The sequence below is a fragment of the Colias eurytheme genome, chromosome 17 (genome assembly GCF_061535395.1).
Source record: "Colias eurytheme isolate Ceu_HAF_F1 chromosome 17, ilColEury1 Martin Lab GWU primary, whole genome shotgun sequence".
Lineage (NCBI taxonomy): Eukaryota > Metazoa > Arthropoda > Insecta > Lepidoptera > Pieridae > Colias > Colias eurytheme.
In genome coordinates this window covers 2,267,404-2,290,386 of record NC_142996.1, presented here as the reverse complement: position 1 = coordinate 2,290,386, position 22,983 = coordinate 2,267,404, and the positions used below count along the sequence as shown (strand labels likewise).

Below are 22,983 nucleotides of genomic sequence, written 5' to 3'. Positions count from 1 at the left end.
ATACAGGTAAGTTTAGACTAGCAGACCTTTAACTATGCAGTGGTAGCCTGAGTCTCTGGGTTTGTGAAAAGTCATACTCCACATCTGTAACAAAAAATTGTGTTTAAACTTTAAGTTCTATTGAACCAGCTCTAACAATATTACCTAATTTGTTATGATTGTAAAATTTCTAAGTGAAAGTCCTAAGCTGTGACACTTTTATAAAATTTGCATGCTTTTTGCATTTTGTTTACAATAATAATATTTGAAAATTTGTCTTTTTAAGAACTTAGAATATTGTTGAATGATATTTGTTGTTAACTCTACCATAGTGTTAGAACTAGTTTCAATTTCTAGAACATTATATTAGTCTTCAAAGCATTCCAGTTACAATTTGAATCTAGATAATGACTGTTACACGTGACTAATCACACAACAGGCGAAATGTATTGTACATGTGCTTATCACTTCAGAAAGTTATGTAGAACTCTAGTGACTCTGCCTTAAGTAAATAGATTACACATGGGATTAAATATGTAATGTTTGTTTAGTTTGTGTTAAATATTGGTGATACTGACATGAAAAGAAACAAACCGATAAGTTTAAATAATAAACATTTTAACGCAAACAAAAAAAAACGACGTGGTTATAAAAGTTTAAAAATAGTGAAGTCAAATAAAACAAAATAAATGTGGAACTAGTAAATTGTGTGTTTCTTAAGAAAATCTTTACTTTGCATACGTTTAACATCACCCCTACTATAATCGATAAAGGACACCATGAGGAAATCGTGCCCAAGAACCAATGACAACGTGCCAAGTTTGACGACATAATAATACTACGTAACATCTGCTACACTCCTTGGCCAACTGTATTAAGGCTTGAACCCTCATAGGACACCTGTGTCCCTGCAGTACAAATAAATTTATATTGTTGAAATAAGAAAAATACATTGTTAATTCCTACTTCCCTACTAAATATTATAAATGCCAAATTAGCTCTCTCTGTCTGTCGTCATCTTTATAGTGAAAAATTTGGATGAAATTTCTTATAAAAATAGTTTGGGATGGGACATACGATAGTTTTCATCGCAGAAATCCCACGGGAACTATGGCGGTTTTTCTTTAGTACACGGCTGATGTCGTGGGCAGAAAGTTTATTTTTATTTATTAAATAGCATAGAAAAGCTTTCTGTGATAACAACTTATAATAATAACGGTGCCTACAGAGTTTGAGAGTATTTGATAGATAAAGTGTTCATCTAAGTATCAACATAGTTTTACAATTTACGAAGCTTTATTTCAATTTGTTTGAACTTTCTGTTTCATTTCAATGAGATCGTTTTTATTATATAGTGATTTTCTTTTAATAAGCTTCTGAAAGTAGGAAATACTGCGAAAACGTCTCAGCATTATCTCTACATATTGAAAGTAGCTATTTCAATTTAATATTCATTTTATTTTTCAAAGGACCTCTACGTCCCAAAACTATAATTCACATAACAAGTTTATCTACGCTTATTATCTTTCTATTAAAGCTTTGTGTTTTCGTAAATTATGGCAGGGTGAGGACAGAACGATCTTTTTATTAATGCAAAGAGCACTCGAGATTTTTCCGCTACGTTACAACTATGAAGCGAAGTGAAGAACCGTTCAGAAACTCGACAGTCGATTTCTGGCTACCGGCGTTGACGGCTGGAGCGGGAGCCATGTCCATGTGACGTTTACAACGCGGGAATGTTTTCGAATACCGAATTCGAGTTTAACGTTTTGTTTTTTTAACGCGTTTGTTGTATGCCAGTGCGAATCTGTGATTGAAAATATAGTGAAAACTTTTTGGAAAGTTTAAAAATATTTTTGTGTTGTGAACTTTTTATTCGAACTGTGAGAGTTTTGGGTAAGCTTTTATTGTAATATTTTATTTTGTATTTATTGAAAGAAAAATAATATTTCGGTAAGTTTGAAGGTTTCTTTCAAACTTTCCGGTTAGAGATGCTACTTCAATGACTAATTTATATCTAATTTTTGTTACAAAATATTTGAAAATCCGTTATTTACGTTCCAATTCACAAAATAATGAACGTTTTATTAATGTCTTATGTGAACATAATATATAGTATTTAATTCTGAATTTTAATCGTGAATTTTCCTTTTTTTTCCAACTTCGGAGGCGGTTAAGGAAAAGTCAAAATTAGACTCATTAATTTAAAAATAAAACAACAAAAAATACAAAAATAATTTCCATTAACAAAAAGAGATAATGATTTTATTTATAATCCGTTGCTTTTCTTATTGCCGATAAGGGAAAATAGAAATCTATTAATAAATGTTTCCCTTTGAATCTAAAGCTATACCTTCCCTTAAGTTTGAATGACACTTGACCCTGCTAGATAAGCGCAGTCAGCAATTTTGTCAACCCTTGTCAGAATTCACACGACACTTAGCCGTAAATGTTCTTAAATATCCTATTAATATTAGTTTGAAAATATTTAGGATTGTCTTTTCATGACTTAATACCTACTTGCTAAGAGAAGTGTTTAAAAAAGTTCATGAATTTGTGCAATGCGAATATACATGAACAATGTGCATAAAACTAATATTATGCACATTATTCATGTATCTATATACATTATTACACATATATATATATATATTATACATTATATATAACTATAGTCCTTTTCACCTATGATGATTCCTGTGACACTTCATCGTGTTCCGAATTACGAATTTTATGTTTAAAAAGTCAAAATAATTTTAGTGCATAATATTTTTATTTTATGGCGGCATTATTACCAAAAATATAAAAATGAAACATCTTAAGCTTATAAATCAAAAACAGTATTGTTTAGTTTAATATACTTAATGAAAAATAAAATAAAATAACACAAAAATATAATACATACGCAATTCGTGTACATGAAATGGATCGTTGAAAATCATAGAGTTGGAAAATCATATAATCGGCGCCCATCTTGTGATCGTTTGTCAATCGAGTCAATCGTCTGTACGAGTGCGTCAGCCTTGTATACAAGTTGCATTTTTATATTTATACTTTACGTGGTATTCTGTTATTGTTACTAATTGTTATTGTTGACTTTTTGTTGCTGTTGTTTGCTAAGTTTCCTTAGTTAATTGTTGGCGAAATGCCGAAAAAACTAATTTTGGTACTTTATTCAAATCGATTTCATTTCCATATATAGAATATTATCGATTATCAGAAACAATTGATACGATTTCAGTAACCGACATCTCTACACGTGTCAAAAATCGATGTGTCACAGAAATCATCTTAGGTGGAAAGGCCTATAATAATGTTCATAATTAACTCACAAAAAAATTGTGAGCTAATTATTTATTCTAAGAACAACAATGTTAAAGTAGGTAGCAAACTTTGATTCTAAAAAACAGGACTTTACGTTTAAAATGTTTTCATGGCGATTTTTTCGTTGATAAATTAAAATATTAATTACTGAAATCTTCTTATTCGTAGAGCTATTGAAAACAGAAATCATTTCAAAAATAATATATTCTTAACAATATCGGACTTACTAGATCTCTTTTAGTTAAACTCAGTTTCTTAGCTCTACCAAAGCTTTAACTGTTACTTTAGATTCTTCAGTTATTATTTCTATTTACGAAATAAGATTTTAAATTTAAAGAGCTAATATTTAAATTAGATTTTTTATCTAACATTAGAAATAATAATAAATCATCAACTCTGAATTGCTGAACTTAACATTCGATTATAAATTCTCACAAATATTATAATCGTGTATGGTGGAATTAAAAAAAACATAGTCTAATAACCGTTTTTTTTTGTTTATTGTATTGCATAGCTTTTATCTCAGACTTTGAGCGCGGCGACCGAATGTAAAAATTTCGTAACGAAAAGCCTAACACCCCCCCCCCCCCCACTCCAACCGGCACATCGGTGAGATGCTATGCAATAGCTTTACCGCAGCAGTCTTCGAGTGTTTTTATTTTATTGGACTTCACCATCCTCCTTTATCAAAACCAAGATTTTGTCAACGCCTGCAATAAACAGTGAATTAAATAACACAATTACTCCATATTACTTTCATTGAAATAGCTCCTTAAGCCGATTAAAATTTAATTAATTTAGTTAGCACTTCGTCCATTTTGAATTCTAATCCATTTCAAAATTGAAAGCAATCAAATAAGTGGCTCAATTCTGCGGTTCTGAAATATTAATTTGCTTCTAGTATTCTAGGTTTAATTAAATTCCTTGAGAGGAAGACTCCACTTTTAAATCATTTTTCTTCAGAGGTTTTCGCCTTTTTCTTGTTTCCTTTGAAATATTATAAGGCTTCAAATGCCACGTGCTATAATTCCAAGTGTTTTTTTTTTCAAGTTGAAACTGTTAATGCGTTAAATATATTTATTACTTTAATATACTGTATTATAATACTTATGAATCTACCAAATAAAACTTATTTTTCAATTCGTCGTAGCTTTTGTGATTAACTCGTTCAAAATTTATAAATTTTTTATTTGGTAGATTCATAAGTATAGACTACAATATAAAATTTCTCTACGACCTATAGGAGCGGGTGAATCCGCGGAACACAGTAACATATCTATACTAATCTATACTAAACTAATAATAATTATTATAAAGAGGAAAGGTTTGTAATTATGTATGTATGTATGAATGGTTTTCACGCATATACTACTGGACCGATTTCAAAAATTCTTTCATCATTAAAAAGCTGCATCTTCACTGAGCAACAAAGGCTATATTGCATTTTCAAAAAAAATAGAGATCCTTACCAAAAATGGAATAATGTAACCAAAGGTGTAAAAAATTCCTTAATAAAAATTCTGTCATCGCGTGCGCTGCGGAATATATTCCTTGAAGTACGAGGATGGTTCTTATGTAGAGAAAACGTAAATATGTACCACGGGCGAAGCCGGCGCGGACCGCAAGTACTTCATAAAGTATTAACTATTATATTATTATTATTTTATAAATAAACTTGTTTTATACCTCGTTGAGCTTAGTCCCAAATACAAACGATTATATTCTACGGGTTACGGGTCGAGTATTGTGTTATCGGGGCTATACAATTTCTCATTTCTTAGAGGTCACTTATCCGTGGAGATTATGGTAATAGAATCCCGTATTACGTAGGATTTGTCTATTTATTTTATAACTGATTTCTTTATTGCCCCTTTGAGAATGGTTGTGATGTTTTGTTATGTCGTTAAATGCTACGTCATTTATTATTTTGTTTTTTTTCTTTCATAATCGTTTTGGTGGACAAATATAAATTGTTTTTTTGAAGTGAAACTTCTTTATCGGGGGTGGACAAAAATTTTGTGTAACATTTTTGCGTTACGCCGCGCGCGTGACATTTTTGCGTTACGCCGTACTCGTGACATTTTTGCGTTACGCCGTACTCGTGACTATATACATTATACATGTTATATTAAAGTGATCAGCAAAATCAAAGGGTTTGTTTTAATTCTAATTCCAGTGAATTTCTAAAAAAAGTAAATAAGTAATTACATCTATTTTTCTAATACTTAGGTGTAATAATGGTATTTATTTTTCTAAGTTATTTATGATTAACCTCACTTTTTGATTGTATTTTTCAATACACTAACACGTGGGTGGAATTATGGTATCAATTTTTTCTAATACTTGAATGTTGATTGTGGTATTTATTTTTCTAAAATTGTATTTAAAGTTAACCTCAGTTTTTGATTGAATTTTTTAAAACACCAACACGTGGGCGAGATCATGTTATTTATTTTTCAAGTTATTTAAGCTTAACCTCTGTCATAATATGTATATACTATGTGCGTCATTAATTTCTGACTGTTTCGAGATTTCGACATTAGGAATTTATATTTATTACCTCTATTGTTCGAACAAAAATAAGTTACCGCCTTTAAGAACTTGCCGACAATGTAAGTACAGTATTGTTTCTTAGAAAACATTTTAGGAGTATACGATAATAAATCTATGACTCACGTTAACACGTGTTTGCTTGATTGGTGTTCAATTATGATTTTGTGAATTCAATATTTATAAGAATAAACCTCAAACTCTTTATGTCCAATCAAAATCCGCCTAAGTCGAAATCCTTTATAAGTTGAAAACTCTATATAACTCGAATTTTTTGGCGTCTCCCTTGGTCTTTTGAACTACCGCACGAGCTGAGCGAGCGAAGCGAGCGAGTCGCGGCAGTGGCCGGCGTAAATATTCAAATAGGTAGCGAGGAGCGAAGCGACGAGCATCTTAGGTTAACTTTTGAACTACCGCACGAGCCGAGCGAGCGAAGCGAGCGAGTTGCAGTAGCGGCCGGTGTAAATATTTAAATAGGTAGCGAGGAGCAAAGCGACGAGCATCTTAGGTTAACTTTTGATTTTTGAACTACCGCACGAGCAGAGCGAGCGAAGCGAGCGAGTTGCAGCAGCGGCTGGTGTAAATATTTAAATAGGTAGCGAGGAGCAAAGCGACGAGCATCTTAGGTTAACTTTTGATTTTTGAACTACCGCACGAGCAGAGCGAGCGAAGCGAGCGAGTTGCAGCAGCGGCTGGTGTAAATATTTAAATAGGTAGCAAGGAGCGAAACGACGAGCGTGTTAGACTAACGTATTTCTGTAATATTGTATACAAGCTGTGCCGCGCGGTTTCACCCGCGTGGCTATGCTCCTGTTGGTCTTAGCGTGATAATATATAGCCTATATTACTCGTGGATAATGTAGCTTTCGAATGGTGAAAGAATTTTTAAAATCGGTCCAGTAGTTTATGAGCCTATTCATTACAATCAATCAAACAAACAAACAAACAAAGTTTTCCTCTTTATAATATTACTGTAGATAGTAAATTATTTTTTGAAAAATAAGGTCATAAAGAAGTTTCACTTCTTACGTGTGTACTCTAGTACACGCACACATTTTTTTTTGTTTGCAGTAGTTATTACCTATATATGCTTCATATTTCGAATTGATATAAAGACGTTATGAATAGTTTATTTTTATATGGTATTGCATACCACTTTGTTAAAGCAAGTGATCAGACTTCTATGCCCTGTTAGACGCAGGATTTTTTGATTATTCTCTACCAGCCAATGAACTGAGGGTGCAAATTAAATGTTTTCGAAAAATTTTCGCTTGGAATATCTCTTTGTCAACGAGGCACTTGTCATTTTGTGCACTCAATTTGCTCGAACCCCTGACCTTTTGTCTAGGTACCGTTCATCCAAACCGGAAAAGATACTTTATTTGATCAAAATATTTCGTCATAAATTAGTTTATTTCATTCATATAGAGAAACCAAATTCTTTGTTATTAGCAGTAAGGTGTTAATTGGCTTATTGTTTATTTTAATAATTTATGTAGATTTCGAATATTTGGTATTTCCCTTATGAATAAAATGTCAAAAGTTTTGATAAACAGCCGTAAAGTATTCCATCATAAAAGTGTTCTTACATCGTAAACGGATGTCAACATCTAGTTTGGGTATTTTATAGTCATAACAGAAAAATCTACATCATTGTTAAAATTCTATTGTATAGGTAGGAAATAATACAATTTAATACTGGTCAATGATATGATAAACACATAAAATATCGATATATCTAATAATTATTAACCTTCGTCCTGGTTTCATTTAAAATTTATATGAAAATATAAACGAAATAATCCATCATCTAAATGATAACGTGTACAATATAGAGTATTAGATTTGGTAAGATTATGTTACTCTGAATATCACCTTCATATAAATTTAAAAATAATTAGTAAAGATTCTTCTTAATAAATATATAAATATTTCAGGACAATTTTCACACAAGGCACGATCTGGTCCCATACTAAGCTTTCGCTTGTGTTATGGAAACCAGATGGCTGATAAACATACATATATATATAATTTTTAAATAAATACTTATATAGATAATTAAGACCCAGACACAGAGCAAACATCTATGTTCATCACACAAATATTTGCCCCGGGTGGGAATCGAACCCACGACCTCTGGCTTGGAAGGCAGGGCCACTACCAACCAAGCCAACCGGTCAGTCGAATAAGTTTTAACAAGGTAAGTTAACAGAATATATTGCATTGTAGTGCCTTCTTATTCCTAAAAATAGCATACCTTCATATAAGAATTTAAAAAATGCGGACTATATAGCTCAAAAAGTGTAAACATAATAAATAGATCTAAAAGTGAACGCTTACAGGTTTGGCGAGTTATGCACAGCTATATTTACTGGCGTTAATTAATACTAAAAATACGCGGGAATATCGATTCATCATCATCACTAATCACTATTACGAAGACTAACGTTTATATATATTCTGGACGCTGTAAAAATAGATCTGACATGTCCGGAACAATGTTTTTGCGCTAATGTAGGTAATTTACTTTTTAATTATAAATTGCGACGTCATCTCAGTGTAGTTAAGAGTACAAAATTTAAAATGAATTTAAATATATTTTTTTTGCTATAAGATATTAATTGATGCCTACTGTGGAAAAAATATCGTATGATGAAAATTGTGAGTGATCTTCGTATGCAAAAATAATACAATTAGCATTTATAAATGTTAAAATTTGTAAAGCTGTAGTAGTTTAAGGGTTAAAGGCATCCGAGTTCCGACTTCATACAAAAAGTCGAATGTTAGAGAATAGATCTAAACGACTAAATTTGTAGACAGCTAGTAGATTAGTGGTTAATGGCACCAATTTCAATCAAAACGTCGAATGTGCGACAGCCAAAATGTGCGGTGACATGTGACATCTGCATACTGCACTTGGTCAGCGTGGTGGATTGGATGCCTCTAGGAGGCACATATCCTGGCAGCAGGAACAAAAATAGGCTAGTATAATCGTAAGTATAGTGATGAATACAATTATTATCATACAAAAACTATAGCTTAGCAAATATCCCAACACAAGGCAACTTTAATAATGAACTTTTAAATAAAAGTTTTCACGAACCCTTTGTATAATATTATAATATTTGGCCTAAATCTTTTCTATACGAACAGGGATTTGGGGTACAAAGCCAAATGTTGAATCATACAGTTGCAGCAAAAGGAATTACTGTTGAAAGTCCCTCAAAGAGATTGTACAATAGAACACAACTCTATGCTATATAGATGTAAATTCTTTGCACGTGTATTTGTATTTTGCAGTGCGTTAGTGTGAGTGCAATAATAGGTATAAAGTGTAAGGTCAAAGTGCTTTTTAGGAAATGTTACTTAAAATCTCTTATTCTGGTGTTAAATTGTGAGCATCCATACTAATATTATAAATGCGAAAGTAACTCTGTCTGTCTGTCTGTTACTCAATCACGCCTTAACTACTGAACCAATTTGCATGAAATTTGGTATAGAGTTATTTTGACACCCGAGAAAGGACATAGGCTACTTTTTACCCCGGGAAATAGGATAGGTTTTATCCCGGAAATCCCACGGGAACGGGAACTATGCGGGTTTTTCTTTGACTGCGCGGGCGAAGCTGCGGGTGGAAAGCTAGTTTTAAATAATTTTAAATAAATTGAAAACTTTTAAAAAGCAATGTTATATTATGATTTTGTTATACATATTATCAAAGAGTTCTTTTAAAATATTTTGTTTTCAATAATTACTAACTTTAAGTTATTTTTAGGTACTTATGTCTATAAGGGGTCGTTCTTGAGATAGTTAAAAGCAATCCATCTTTGTTATTCTCGTGTGCTTGACGGCTACTTGTAAGATGCGATGTGTTCTGCTTGTTCCAGTGTCATAAAGAAAGAATAATGGTCTTTAACATTCTGTTAATATTCTGAATTGAAGTTTGTAAATTGAAGTGTAATTTTCTAGATTTACATTCATGAATTTGAAATGAAATGTATCGCAGAAAAAATATTGAACTGATTTAGCTGTAATTTGCTTGGGGTCGATATGATGGATATTACTTATAATCATAGCATATTTTCTGAATATAGTAAGTACGACAAAGGTTTTTAACACTTATAATTTGGGTTTAAAATGCAAAGTTTAAAAATAAGAATAAAAAAAAAACGGGTTGCACCCCGGGAGTGCCGGCAGAAGTGAAAACTTGATTATTAACGTTCAGCATGTTTGATATTTTGGAATGGTATCCGTCTTACGCATGGAATATAAGGGCTAAATAATATGTAAGTAGTTAAAAAAAACTAAAAAACACGCTTTTCATAGAAAACCGAACTAAAAAATAGAAAATTTTATCAAATTATTGTATTGTCATCGGTCCTCAATAAATCTACAAAGTTTGAACGAAATCTGGCCGTTTAAATCTGGTCAAAATTGCGCCCAAAGAAGTCGGTTACAAACATACAGTCGGTTACAAACATACAGGTGAAGCTAATATAAAGCGTGTAAAAAAAAATCCGTCTTACGCTTTTTCGATCAGGCCACGTGTCCTGACGCGAGTTTAAGATTTTATACCCAACGCCGCTAAAGAAGTTTTCACTTCAAAAATCCGTCTTACGCTTTTTCGATCAGGCCACGTGTCCTGACGCGAGTTTAAGATTTTATACCCAACGCCGCTAAAGAAGTTTTCACTTCAAAAAAATGTTGGAGACAATCAAGAATTGTTTAAATTATATACGTATTAAGTTTTCATCTTTTTTTGAAAAGCTGAACCAACTTTTTTATATTCACACCGAAGTTTGTGCAAATAGTGATATCGTCCGAATTCATTCTGAAAGAGGATTAAAAATGATTACTAGGCGCGTTATCCAAACATAAACAACAACATAAAACGAACGAATTTATTTTATTGTGTCTGCATAAAAACAATTAATATAGCTGTAAGAATAGAGTTGAAAAAGTATTGAAATCTAAAATTAAAGTTCGCAGAATTTTATATTTTCAGAGGTTTTTACCTCTGAAAATATAATTATTATTTAGAATTTTATATTTTCAGAGGTTTTTACCTCTGAAAATATAAAATTCGATTGTATGACGAAGGTTGAAATAGCTACATTCCTGTGTAGGCTACATAGACACTGCATTTACACTATCTTTATAATTTCTCAGTTCTTGACTCAATATTATACCTAATTACTCGGTACAAAAGAAAGCAACCGCAGACATTCTTGCTGGTTATTCTCGGTTAAAACAGCTATTTAAATCTATAGTAAATAATTTCTACATAATTATTTAGAGTGACTCAAAAATGTGTCAGATGGGCTCTCAATTTAATACACTACCTCAGTAAAACTAATAGAGTTCTATTTTAAAAACTACTATGTTTGAGTTGGAGTACAAAACTATATAAACCACTCACCTGAGAACCAAGCTATCAATTTATTTATAGCATGGGTTAAATCACTGTCTGCATAGGCGATATCTCACACTCACCCACATGCTATTGTGTTGTATAGAATTGCATGGTTTATTATAGTTCTGTGTGCATCAGCTTTGTCGGTCTTCTGATTAATGATGTTAATACTAAATTTAGATTAGTGCTGAAATTATAAAGGCCTACGATCGGTTTAAATTTAATATGTTTTTAATTAGGCTATTTTTATTGATATAGGGTTGATGTACCAATAGTTGACCATTTAAGCGGTTTTATCTTTAGCTACATATAAAAAACGGGTTATTTGTTTTACGTTCAATGTTATTTTTGGGACACAGATAAATGAATACTCACTGCAACTATTGTTCTTAATATCAATTTGATAACCTTTAAAGGTTTTATGAAAACTACTCTGAAAGTTACTTCTGCTAAAAACACCATTACTTGACCACTGATCACCAATATCTGACCATCATTGCTCTAAAAGTTGACCATTTTCAAAATGAACAAAATGTCCTTCTTCGAACATTAGTTTTGTTTAATAAATAAATATATTATTTAATAAATAAAAATAGGTTGATGAAATCAAACCACTTGGTCACGGAAATCAAGTGGACAACTCAAGGTTAATAATATTCTCAGCCCCGAAACCTGACCAACTAAGTTCGGTATAAAAATCTTACGGTGGTCAGCTTTTGGAAATATGTAACATAAAGCTATGACTTAACTACGGCTTATATGGTTTGTTAAATTAGGTAGGTATAAGCACAAAACAAAGCAAGTCTTTCTTAGCAAAATATAAAGAACCAAGAGCTGACCATACTGGTCAACAATAGGCGAAAAATTGTTTTTGTTGCTCCAAAAGATAACCAGGCCGCTAAAAATCATGAAAAACTGTTCATGCCAAAAATGAAGCCGAAAGTCTATAACAGAATGGTTCAACATTATGCCTATAACAAGACATATAAAGAGTAATCGATTGCATTCAAGATAAATTAAGATTTCCCAATCAACTCCCGATAAAAAACTCTTAGTAAAAAATGTGATTACTTACGGGGCACCTACTTAATGACATCTTCGTGTTGAAAAAATGTCAATATTTCTGACCATTGGCAGCAAGGTTTGTTTTTATTTTATAGATGATGTTGCTTTATAGAAAAAACAATAAACTATCATCTGGGGCTGCCGTATTTTCTTAATTGGCGCGTATATTTGAATTTTGGTCATGCATTGGCGCTTGGTCAGCTAGTGGTACATTGACCCTACTCTAATCCTGATGATTCTACCGTTCGTGACAAAAATTAGTATTTATTTTTCCTCATACTCTAATCTGACTGTAAACTGAAATTTTAATAAATTTAAAATTTAATTTGACTCTTGGATATTCTAGTTTCCTCAGAATGTTTTCTTTCACCATTTCGAGCAAAAATGGATAATGTGCAGTTAAATTGAAATATTTCTGGCACGTTCGTCTGAACTCGAACCCAGGACTTTTTAATTGAAGTACGAAGTCTTCACTTCATTAGTCAAAATGTTTTGATAAATAATTTAGAAAGTCCTTCATGAAAGTTGTTGAAAGTTCAAGTGAATCCAAGAGGCATAGTTTTGTATAGTGAATGCAATATGATATTAAATGCATGAATTACGCCGTTAATTTCACATTTCAACTGTAATCTTAGCAAAGCTAGTTAATTATAATTATGGAAATTATAATATGCAGTATCACTACATAGTATAAAACAAAGTCGCTTTCTCTGTCCCTATGTCCCTATGTATGCTTAAATCTTTCAAACTACGCAACGGATTTTGATGCGGTTTTTTAATAGATAGAGTGATTTAAGAGGAAGGTTTTAGTATATAATTTATTATATTTTAGACAAAGCGGGCGAAGCCGCGGGCGGAAAGCCAGTAATATAATAATTGTTTGTATAACACGCATTCTGCTAGCCACTTATCCTGGCTTTACATGTATTTAACCGAGATAAATAATATATTGAACTAAATCCATAAGTAGGTGGATATATAAACTTTCTATATACAAGATTTCATTCAAATCGGCTCGTCCATTTGCGAATGAGTAAGAAATTAAAAGTTTTCATATAGGTATCTATGAAAATAATAAGAAGCTTTTTACTTGGAGATACCCACAAACAGAGTACGTTCTAAATAAAACTACATATTTCTAAAATTATTACCAGCATGTTACATTAGTGAACGATATTTAGCGTTATTAAAAGCATAAAAGGAATTTCTGGAAACCATTTTTCATTAGAGGGCGGTTGCATTTTCCCGCTCAAAATTGTTAAATGTAGATGGCGAATCTATTTTGAGCGAATCCACACCATTAACTTGTAAACCGCAAAATGTTAACTTTAAATCGTAACTATTAATTTTCGTGAACCTTGGTTTTAAAATTTGAATTTTATTTTAAGCTTATCTAGGTGCTTTTTTTTATTTATACTATACAAAATTGAAGGTGTATATTACGGATGAATACTATAGTAAATGCGGAATTCACTCATATTATAAATGCGGAAGTTTGTCAGTATGTATTTATGTAATTTTGTTACTTTTTCAAGAAAAAACTACTATATCGCTATGATATATAAAAAAGCTAGATACGTTACCCGCTCTCTATTTTGGCAAGAAAAAACTCAGCTAAGTGCCCGAGTTTCACTTAGTCACGCACCATTCAGCGTCGTGGCTGGACGTTCTTTTTATATTTTAATCGGCAGTTGTTATTACGAAGTACATGAGTGAGACATGTATATGTCTCGTGCGTGAGAGTGAAAGAGAGAACAACTGTATTGGTGATAATGCGTTAGTAAGTAGGTATGTATTAATTACGCTGTTTTTTAGTGCAATGATGTTGGCGTATGCCGCGTCTACTAGTATAATAGCGTCATTGCTATATCGATTTGGATAAAACGTTACAGTAATAATGTATAGGCGGCACAGCTAGTATTAAATGTTTAATTTTGAAGTACTAATTAATAGGTAAGTAAATCAGTTTAATATACTCAATCGAATTAATACCAATTACTAGAAATAACTTTACAACATTATCAAATTACACAGAAGAGCATCAATACGCTTAATTAGGTATATAAGGAGGCACTTACCTACATTCGATACTATAAACCTATTTTCCTACTCAATTAATGTGTGACAAAGGATTTCTCAAGCACTATGTTTATATCATATAACTCTTGAAGCTATATTCAGACTATTGAAAAGCTTTTGTCGTTAATAGTAATTCATATAACAAGCGGGTTTGGTAACTTCTTGAAGGCGATAGAAAACTTTAAACCTATAGTTATAGGACTTAGGTATTTTGTATAGAAAGGGATAGGTTTTCAGACGACGAAACATAATTACGAACTATTAACGCAGAAACTGACCAAGAAAGCTTATTATAATCTACGTACATTCCTAACGTAGGTACTAGACAGAATAGTTCTTAAACTACACCTTGTCAAAGACCCTAACCACTGAAGAAGTATTGCTCCCTGCTAAAATATACCTAATTACCTACACAATGTGATTTCTGAACAATATTTTAATTACTTAACAATTCTTCATAAAACCGCTCATAATACGCATATAATCATCATACAAAAATAATTTTGTATAAGTAGGTAATATTTAACAATTTATTTTTTACCACAATAATCTCTCTCATTGTCATGATTCGTATAAATTTAATTAAAAAGAGCAACCAGCTATTAATCCCCGAATCTCTTCGCGTCAATTTTGTTTCCTCCTTAATTGTTAAAGAATTTAATTCCAGATAAGGTAATGCTAAATTCGTTAGATTGTTATTTTGAATGATAATAATTAATTTATTGTGTTCTATACTCCGCAACACTTCATTTTAACCAACGTACTATATAGACGTTCTACTGATAATATTTTTGGAAAGGTCTGATTTAGCTTCTAACCATTAGGTACTTGAAATAACTATGAGCAAGGAATCCCGTACCTATCAGAAATCGTCACAGAATTGTACGAAAACAGAACAATTTAAAAAAACACAATTTTTTATTTTTTATAATTTGAGCCGGAGACCCACTTGATGGTAGGTCATGGTCGCCGCCCATGACAATTCACAGCATTAGGGAACACTGCGAACGTATTGCCGGCTTTAATTTATTACTGTTATAACCTTTGGTGTTTTATAATATCGTTTATCACGTTCGACCATCATAATGCAGAAGTTCTTAAGAAATTCTAGTCCTGTCTTGAACAATGAAAAAGAAACAATGGATTTAAAATATTTAATAGCACCCGAAGAACATTTTAAAAGCAATAGTAAGGAATTTAGTGTCTTGGAACAGCCGACACAGCACGTAGGTCTACGTGCTTTCTGAAACGGCTTTTCTATTACCTAATCTCTTACCGGTCGTGTTGGATTTTCCATTACAACGAACTTTGACAATGATTGCAAAAGGACTTATTGCATTTATATTGCACGTATTGGTGAACTATGTTTGATGTTGTTTTTCTATGAGATCCACTACCTAATAGTATTATTAAATACTATTTTTAACATTCTGTCATATTTTTCTTCCTATTAATATACTTTTATGAGCCTCACCTTTCGATTTGATTTTGACCCACTTTAAAGGTATAGATTTAATTCAAAATTTGTTCACGTTGGTGGATGGATGGATCAGTTACTATATAATAATTTCATTCATTCAATCGGTCTAAAAAATAATTTTAATTGTTTTTTTTCAATTTTTAATAGCGTTATTCTTAGATCTGTTTTTTTTTAAGTTTAATTAAACTTTCTGTCACGTAATAGATACCAATTAACCCTTAATTACTCGCGTGGGGTATATCTAACCCCACGGCGTATTTGAAGCGTCGTATCTCCGCCATTTTTAAAGCTACCTGCGTGCCTTTCTTAGTAGCTGCCTAAACACCTTCCCCTGCCGTGAATCACTCGCGAGCGCCGCTCCATGTCGTGTGGTTGTGTCAGGAGATCGCGTCTGGGGTATATATTGCCCCACGCGAGTATTCGTGCAACTTTTTTGGACGAGTGAGTATGTGTATTTTTATTTTATAATGTGCAGTACATATACTAAATGGTTCCTTTTTTTACTTATCTTTGTTTTATGTTTATTTGTTTTAGGTTAGAACGCCTAAAATGGCAAATAAGCGTCTTTCTGACTACCAGATTGTTGAGCGTTTGGAAGACGACGAAGAAAGCATCATAGATAGTTCCGATGAAGATGAGGTAGACGACGACGTGATCCAGAGTGACCACAACTCAACCAAATGTGTGCTAACTATAACTACGGCAGACGAACAAAAATATGGCCTATGGTTATATTTACCACACTGCCTAGGGCCATACAAAAACGGCTAAAAAATGCTCATGTTCAGGATCCTAGCCCCACTTCCAGAGGTGGTCCATCCACAACTTATAAAAGGTGCCATATCTGTCCAAGGTCAAAGGATAAAAAAATAAGATTTATTTGTGCCAAATACCACCAGGAAGTTTGTCACGACCATGCCACTATGATATGTGATAAATGTATTAAATAAAAAGTTACTAAATTTAAAGTTTCATCTTTAAAAGTTTATTATATTTATATTGATTAAAAATAGTATTATAATTTAGAACAATGTTGTCTCTTTCTAATTTTTATAATAAAAATAAAAGTATGTCATTAAAAATATGTTTTATTGTACCTTTAAAATTGGGGTTAAATATACCCCACGCGAGCGTAAGTGTAACTATATGGACGCGAGTAATTAAGGGTTAACAAGTCCATTTGTGCATGTCCCAAAAACCTTTCCTCCAATCCTCATAATAGTACATTTACCTTAATAATTTAACAATAGTTACGCACTAACAAATCATGCCCAACAATACAACAAATTAACCTTTCTTTGTCCCATTGTAAACCGATTGACCGCTTCCTATCTAGTCTTTGTCTATTTATTCCTTGTCACGTGTTATTTTGACAAGAGACATGTAAGAAATAGTAATGATAATTCTTTATTCTTAGAATAGAAATGTGAGTATTTTTATAGAACACAATGATTCATTAAGAGTTCAATATTCACTTAACAAATACCTAATAATACAATCATATGCAAGAGAGTGTATCATAGAGTTTTATGAATTTGGCAAGTCCATATTATATAATCTGTTGATTCTAAAATGGCTTCGCTATTAACAATAATATTATGTAATAAGTATTCAACTTATTTCATAACATAATTATATGCGTGATTGATTGTGGAAATCATATTGTAATATTAACCGAATAAATCATGCCCTAATTATGAAAAGGGTAAACCTCTACAAAATTTCAAGTTACGTTTAAGTATCATACTGTAGGGAAGTCATAAACCAGGCTTAGTTGTAACTTAGTGTTTAGAGGTCCCAATAATGTATTGAATGTCGATCTAATGTCCCCAGGAGCTTCATAGACATACTGGTAAGTATAATATAATTTACTACACAATAAAATTAAACATCTCTGAGCTTTTTTTAAGTTATTCTTTTACGTAAAAGTCAAAAAATATTAATTCGTTTATACGTAATTTCCATACAATATTTTCAAACCGTTAACGCGTATTCGTATAAGGTTGATATGAATAATTGTATGACGCATAGAAAATAAATAATAATAATAGAAAAGTTGCATGTCCAAATTATTGTTGATGCTTTAAATCGGTTAATAAGTTTATTATTATAAAGATAAAAAATATCTCTTCTATCTCTTTCTAGTATTAGTGACGATGTAGTTGCAAAAACAGTTATTAATATATTTGTAATCATTTCTCAAAATAAACATTACTCATAACTCTAAGTAAATTGAAACAGAAAGGGATAATTGCTACACTCTTCAGTAGAAGCAAACACTAAAGCCAACCACAGTTCGATATCAATTATCTGATTGGGTCCACGTAGCCAAACTGCTACGTAAGTGCTACGTAAGTTCTACGTAAGTGCTACGCGTAAATTTATCAAATACAAACAATTAGTTATAAATCGACAAACTTCACAAAACAAAGGGAACAAGGAAACTTAGTTACGGAAAGTGGCTAAAGTATAATATAAATGAATGAATCGAACATTTCCCTGTTTCTTGAAAGTCAGCAGATTGGTGTGTTTATTTTTACGCTCTCTACTATCCTATTTGTGTTTTATCAAAATTTGCTTTAGTGTTTTATTATGAAAGAATAGCAATAAGGGGCATTTATTACGCTTATCTCAGGAACTACACCTCCGATTTGAAAAAAATCTTTCATTGTTAGCTAGCCTTATTGAGTAAGGCTATAGGCTATATAACATCACGCTTGGACCAATAGGAGCAGAGCGATGCGAGTAAAACCGCGGGGCATAGTTAGTGCTATAATATTACTCATCTATGTAAATAGCCGAGAACTAAAACAAAAGAACTAATTCAATATGACTAAGTAAAGTATTTGAACTATTATAATAATTAAACATTTTGCGAAGACATGGCTTTTGAATAATGAATGCGAACCGACGATGAAATTCAATTAAATAAATTATGAAAGTTTTACACTACCTTTTTGCATGATTATATCTCTCCGCTAGACATTTTAAATCTAGATTTAGATTTTTAAGCTTGAAATCAAGCTTACCTGATTGACTGACTTGATTTTGATGCTTTGTGAATATTATGTAAGGTGGGGTATTTTATAGATGTTAGGTACATAAATCTATACTTATTATAGTTACAAGTTTGTCAGTTTGTTTGAACGCGCTAATCTCAGGAACTACTGGTCCGATTTCGGTTTTAGATAGCTCATTTATCGAGGAAGGCTATATAGCCTATGCTATATATCATAACACTGTGACCAACAGGTGCGGAACCACGCGGGTGAAACTGCGAAGCGCAGCTAGTAAATATAAGCATAATATGATTATCGTAGATAAATTTTATACGCATGAACTTCTGAAACTTTTAGGAAATGTTATACAATTTAAAACTGGGCATGCAGATATAAGTGTATAGTTTCTAAAATATATTATGTGTATAATTTTCTTCTCCTCAATTACAAGACAATTGCTATAGAGCTTTCTGGAAATGATTAATGATTTACTTTATATTACATAAACTTCAAGCAATAAATACTACACTCATATAATAAGTCTATGATAATTTAAAATTGAATCTATTTATCTTATAGAACTGAAAGTTGTTTTGTTTGCTTACTTAAACACACGAATCTCAGGAACCACGAGTCTGATTTGAAAATTTATTTCATTATTAGATATCGAGGATAGCTAAATATCATCATGCTAAGACCAATAGAAGGGGAGCAATGCAGGTAAAAACGCGGTGCACAACTAGTGAAAATATACTAGAAGATCTCAAACAAGACGTATAATATGAAAGTATTTAATAACTTCCTAGAACTTGTACTTTGATAGTTCGCAATTCAAGTGTTGAAGTTTCTAAACTATTCAATATCAAGTCCTCTAAATCGATAAAATTTAAAACTTCTTTGTTCATATCATTCCTTTGATCTCAAGGAACAAAAAGTTTAGTAGTTCTTCAAGTGTAGATTGGAATTGTTTGTATTTTACAACTACATAGAGACATACTATAGAGCCAAAAAATTACAATGTTATACAAAAAAGAAATACACTCTATAACAAATATCTTTCATAATTAATATATTATTGTTATTTTGTTATGAGATAAATAAGATAATTACGAAATTACTCAATTTTAATGTACAACCAATGTAAGTGTGTAATTTCTGAAGGAAATAAAAGGCTTTTTTTTATTTTATTTATATGTCAATGTACAACCATTTTTTATGAAATTAAGATAAATATCAAATAGCAGATAACACCACAATATAAAGCAGCAGAAACTATTCTTAATAGAAATCACTTGTACACAGAACTTTCTAGAGAGAATTGTTTGGCCTTTGTTTTGGTTAAAGGACGATGGCAATTCGATCATTGAGATTTGTATCGGTACCTGTCTCACCTTTATTGAAACCTTTATATAGTTACGGTTGAGGGATTCGATTTTATACGGTCCACGTGGATTCCATTTCAGTAGGATAAGATTGATGGATAAATTTGAGGAGAAAAATAATTTAAAAGCGATAATTTGTCAATTTTATGTAACTTAAATAAAGGCTTTTTTGTACCGATTTGGAAGTACCCGGGGAAGTACATTTGAAATTTTCTTCAAAACTTGTTGGAATCGCTATGTATTCTAAACTGTTATTATTAAAACAACTCTGTTATAATGTTAAAAACAAATTATTATGTTAGAATATTGTACTTATTCTTGTTTCATTTAATTTAAAAACGCTAATGAAATCTTTGTTATTTTTCCATTTCATTGAGATTCATCCGTGAAGTACAAAAGTAATTGACGGCGTCTCGAAAAATCGATAATTAATAAAAACCAAAGGGTAGCCGATATCTTATAATTAATAAGAGCCAAGGGGTGGCAATTGACAAAACCATTATAAACTTTTACCTGAAGCAATCAAAGGAAAACGACTCAATCGTCATTATAATAATATGTATACCCGCATTTTTCCCGGAATAAAAAATTTACGATTTGGAAATTATTGTAAATTTTAGAAAAGAAAGCCATTCGGGTTTTTCTGCGATTCATTAACGGGAACTATTGGTCCGATTTGAAAAATTATTTCGGTGTTAGAAAGCCCATTCATCGAAAAAGGCTATATATCATCTCGCTAAGACCAACAGGAGCGGAGCACTGCGGGTAAAGCCGCGAAGCACAGCTAGTGTATTATATAAATTTGTGAAAAACATTAGAATGAAGTACGAAGAAGAATCAGAATCTATAAATTTCCATAAGAAATAATATAACATGGCATAAATAAGATTTTAACTTTATTTTAAGGAAAATATTACCGCACTCTGGCTTATATTAAGCCTGTTTGCGCAGATTATGAAGTTACCACGTAGCAGATTCAAGAAAAACAAATATTTTATAGGAAAAAGGATGAAATTGAAAATGTCAGGTGCAGTACAAAGTCAGAAATCTAACTTTGAGATTAGTATAAAATATTTTTCTTTTGTGTTGAGGGAAAACACAAGAAGGATGGAAACAAAGGAAGAATTAACAGCTTAATATTTTTTATTGATTATTTTTCCGACCCAAATATCGACCAATAGAATTGCACCATTCGACGTCACGTGGTACTACCTACATGGTATTATACTGATAATTTTTTTGAAAATTTTCTCTGGTAGTTGACGTCAAACTGACAGGTTGAATTCAATTGTGAAATTATTGGCCGACATTTGGGACGGAAAAATAATCCCCCGAATACCACACGAGCTTCAAAATTATCTGGCATTTCCCTCAAGGTTCCCTGCAAACAAATAAAGTCGTCAAGTTTTTCAGGAAAAATCACTCGCGCTTCGCGCTCGTGATTTTGAAATACTTGACTCATTCATTTGTTTGCAACGAACCTATCGAAAAATACCCGATAATTTTGAAGCTCTTGTGGTATTATAAGTGAATATTTGGTAGTAAAAATAATGTAGAGGCTTCACTTAATTTGTTAACTTTATTACGCACTGATGGTCGGTGAAGCTGTGCAACCGGCCTTATGTACAATTTTAAGGTTATAAATGACTGAAACAAAATTACATTCACGGTAAACTACATCAAATAAAACATAATAATAATCAAGTTTTTAAATTATCTAACAACATTTCTATGCACTTAATTTACAAGGGATGGCCCTAAATATTTTATTAGAATATGGCGGATCACATACCTTTTACCCAGGTGTCAGGTATATATGGAGCGGAAATAAGTAGGACATTTTCCGTGGAATGAAATAAAAGGGAATTTCCTTAGTCGTAAATTGAATGACATATGGAATTTGTGACAGTCCCATTAGTAATACTTATATATAGAAATGTATAACTGTAAATATATGTAAACAATGCATCCTTAGTGTTTTGGAAGATTTCATTATCATTTCAAGTCTGTATTATGTGTTATGAAGCTAGACGAATCTATCTAAGATTTGAGCCTAAGATGAGAGAATGTGATACCTACAAAATTAGTTATAAAAACATATTGAAAAACCTATAACATACACCATATTTTTATGTAAATGTAGATTAATATTAATCTTATTGTATAAAAACGGTTATTTTTTCTACATAACTTCATAAATAAACTTATCATAATAACGCAATTAGTATTCTGCCATACAAAATGTATTTGAACAAAAATGCCAACCTTTATATTATGTCCAAAAACATATGTATACAATTGCTATACATAAAAACCTGCATTAGCAAATAAATGAGTCCCCAATCGAATCCGGTAGAACTAAATGGGATTTCGAGATTCGGTCTCTGCTAATATAACCCAAATCTAGTCTATAACAGTATTTAACCGACTTCAATAAAGTGGTACTCGAATTTTATTATAGTTGTTGATACATAGCTTATGTACGTATTTCATGTATTACACAATATGTTTTTTTTCATAACTATTGATTTTGAAAGAAAATAAAACGTGCAAAATAATATTAAGTTAATAAATTGTTTATATTATTTGAATAACTGTTCTACAGAATAAAGACACGAGTAAAAAAATACAACAAGCAAAATTTTTGTAACTACGTTTTCTATAAAAAATTACTAAGCTCTAGAAATCAAATGCTAGCCGCTAGCCAATAAT

At 31.6% G+C, this 22,983-nt stretch overlaps 1 protein-coding gene and 1 long non-coding RNA gene across 2 annotated transcripts in view; both read left to right on the top strand.

Moving 5' to 3' along the window:
- The first annotated feature begins 1,681 nt into the window (after positions 1-1,681).
- Positions 1,682-22,983, top strand: part of LOC149901052 (neuropeptide CCHamide-1 receptor-like) — a 61,848-nt gene continuing 40,546 nt past the window's right edge. Inside the window, exon 1 of the mRNA XM_090111991.1 lies at positions 1,682-1,875. The gene's annotated coding sequence lies outside the window, so the exon portion shown is untranslated. The remainder of the gene's footprint in view (positions 1,876-22,983) is intronic.
- LOC149901053 (uncharacterized) lies at positions 16,149-16,895 on the top strand. The gene is made up of 2 exons (XR_016457667.1): positions 16,149-16,331; positions 16,425-16,895. It is a non-coding gene; the product is annotated as an uncharacterized LOC149901053 (long non-coding RNA).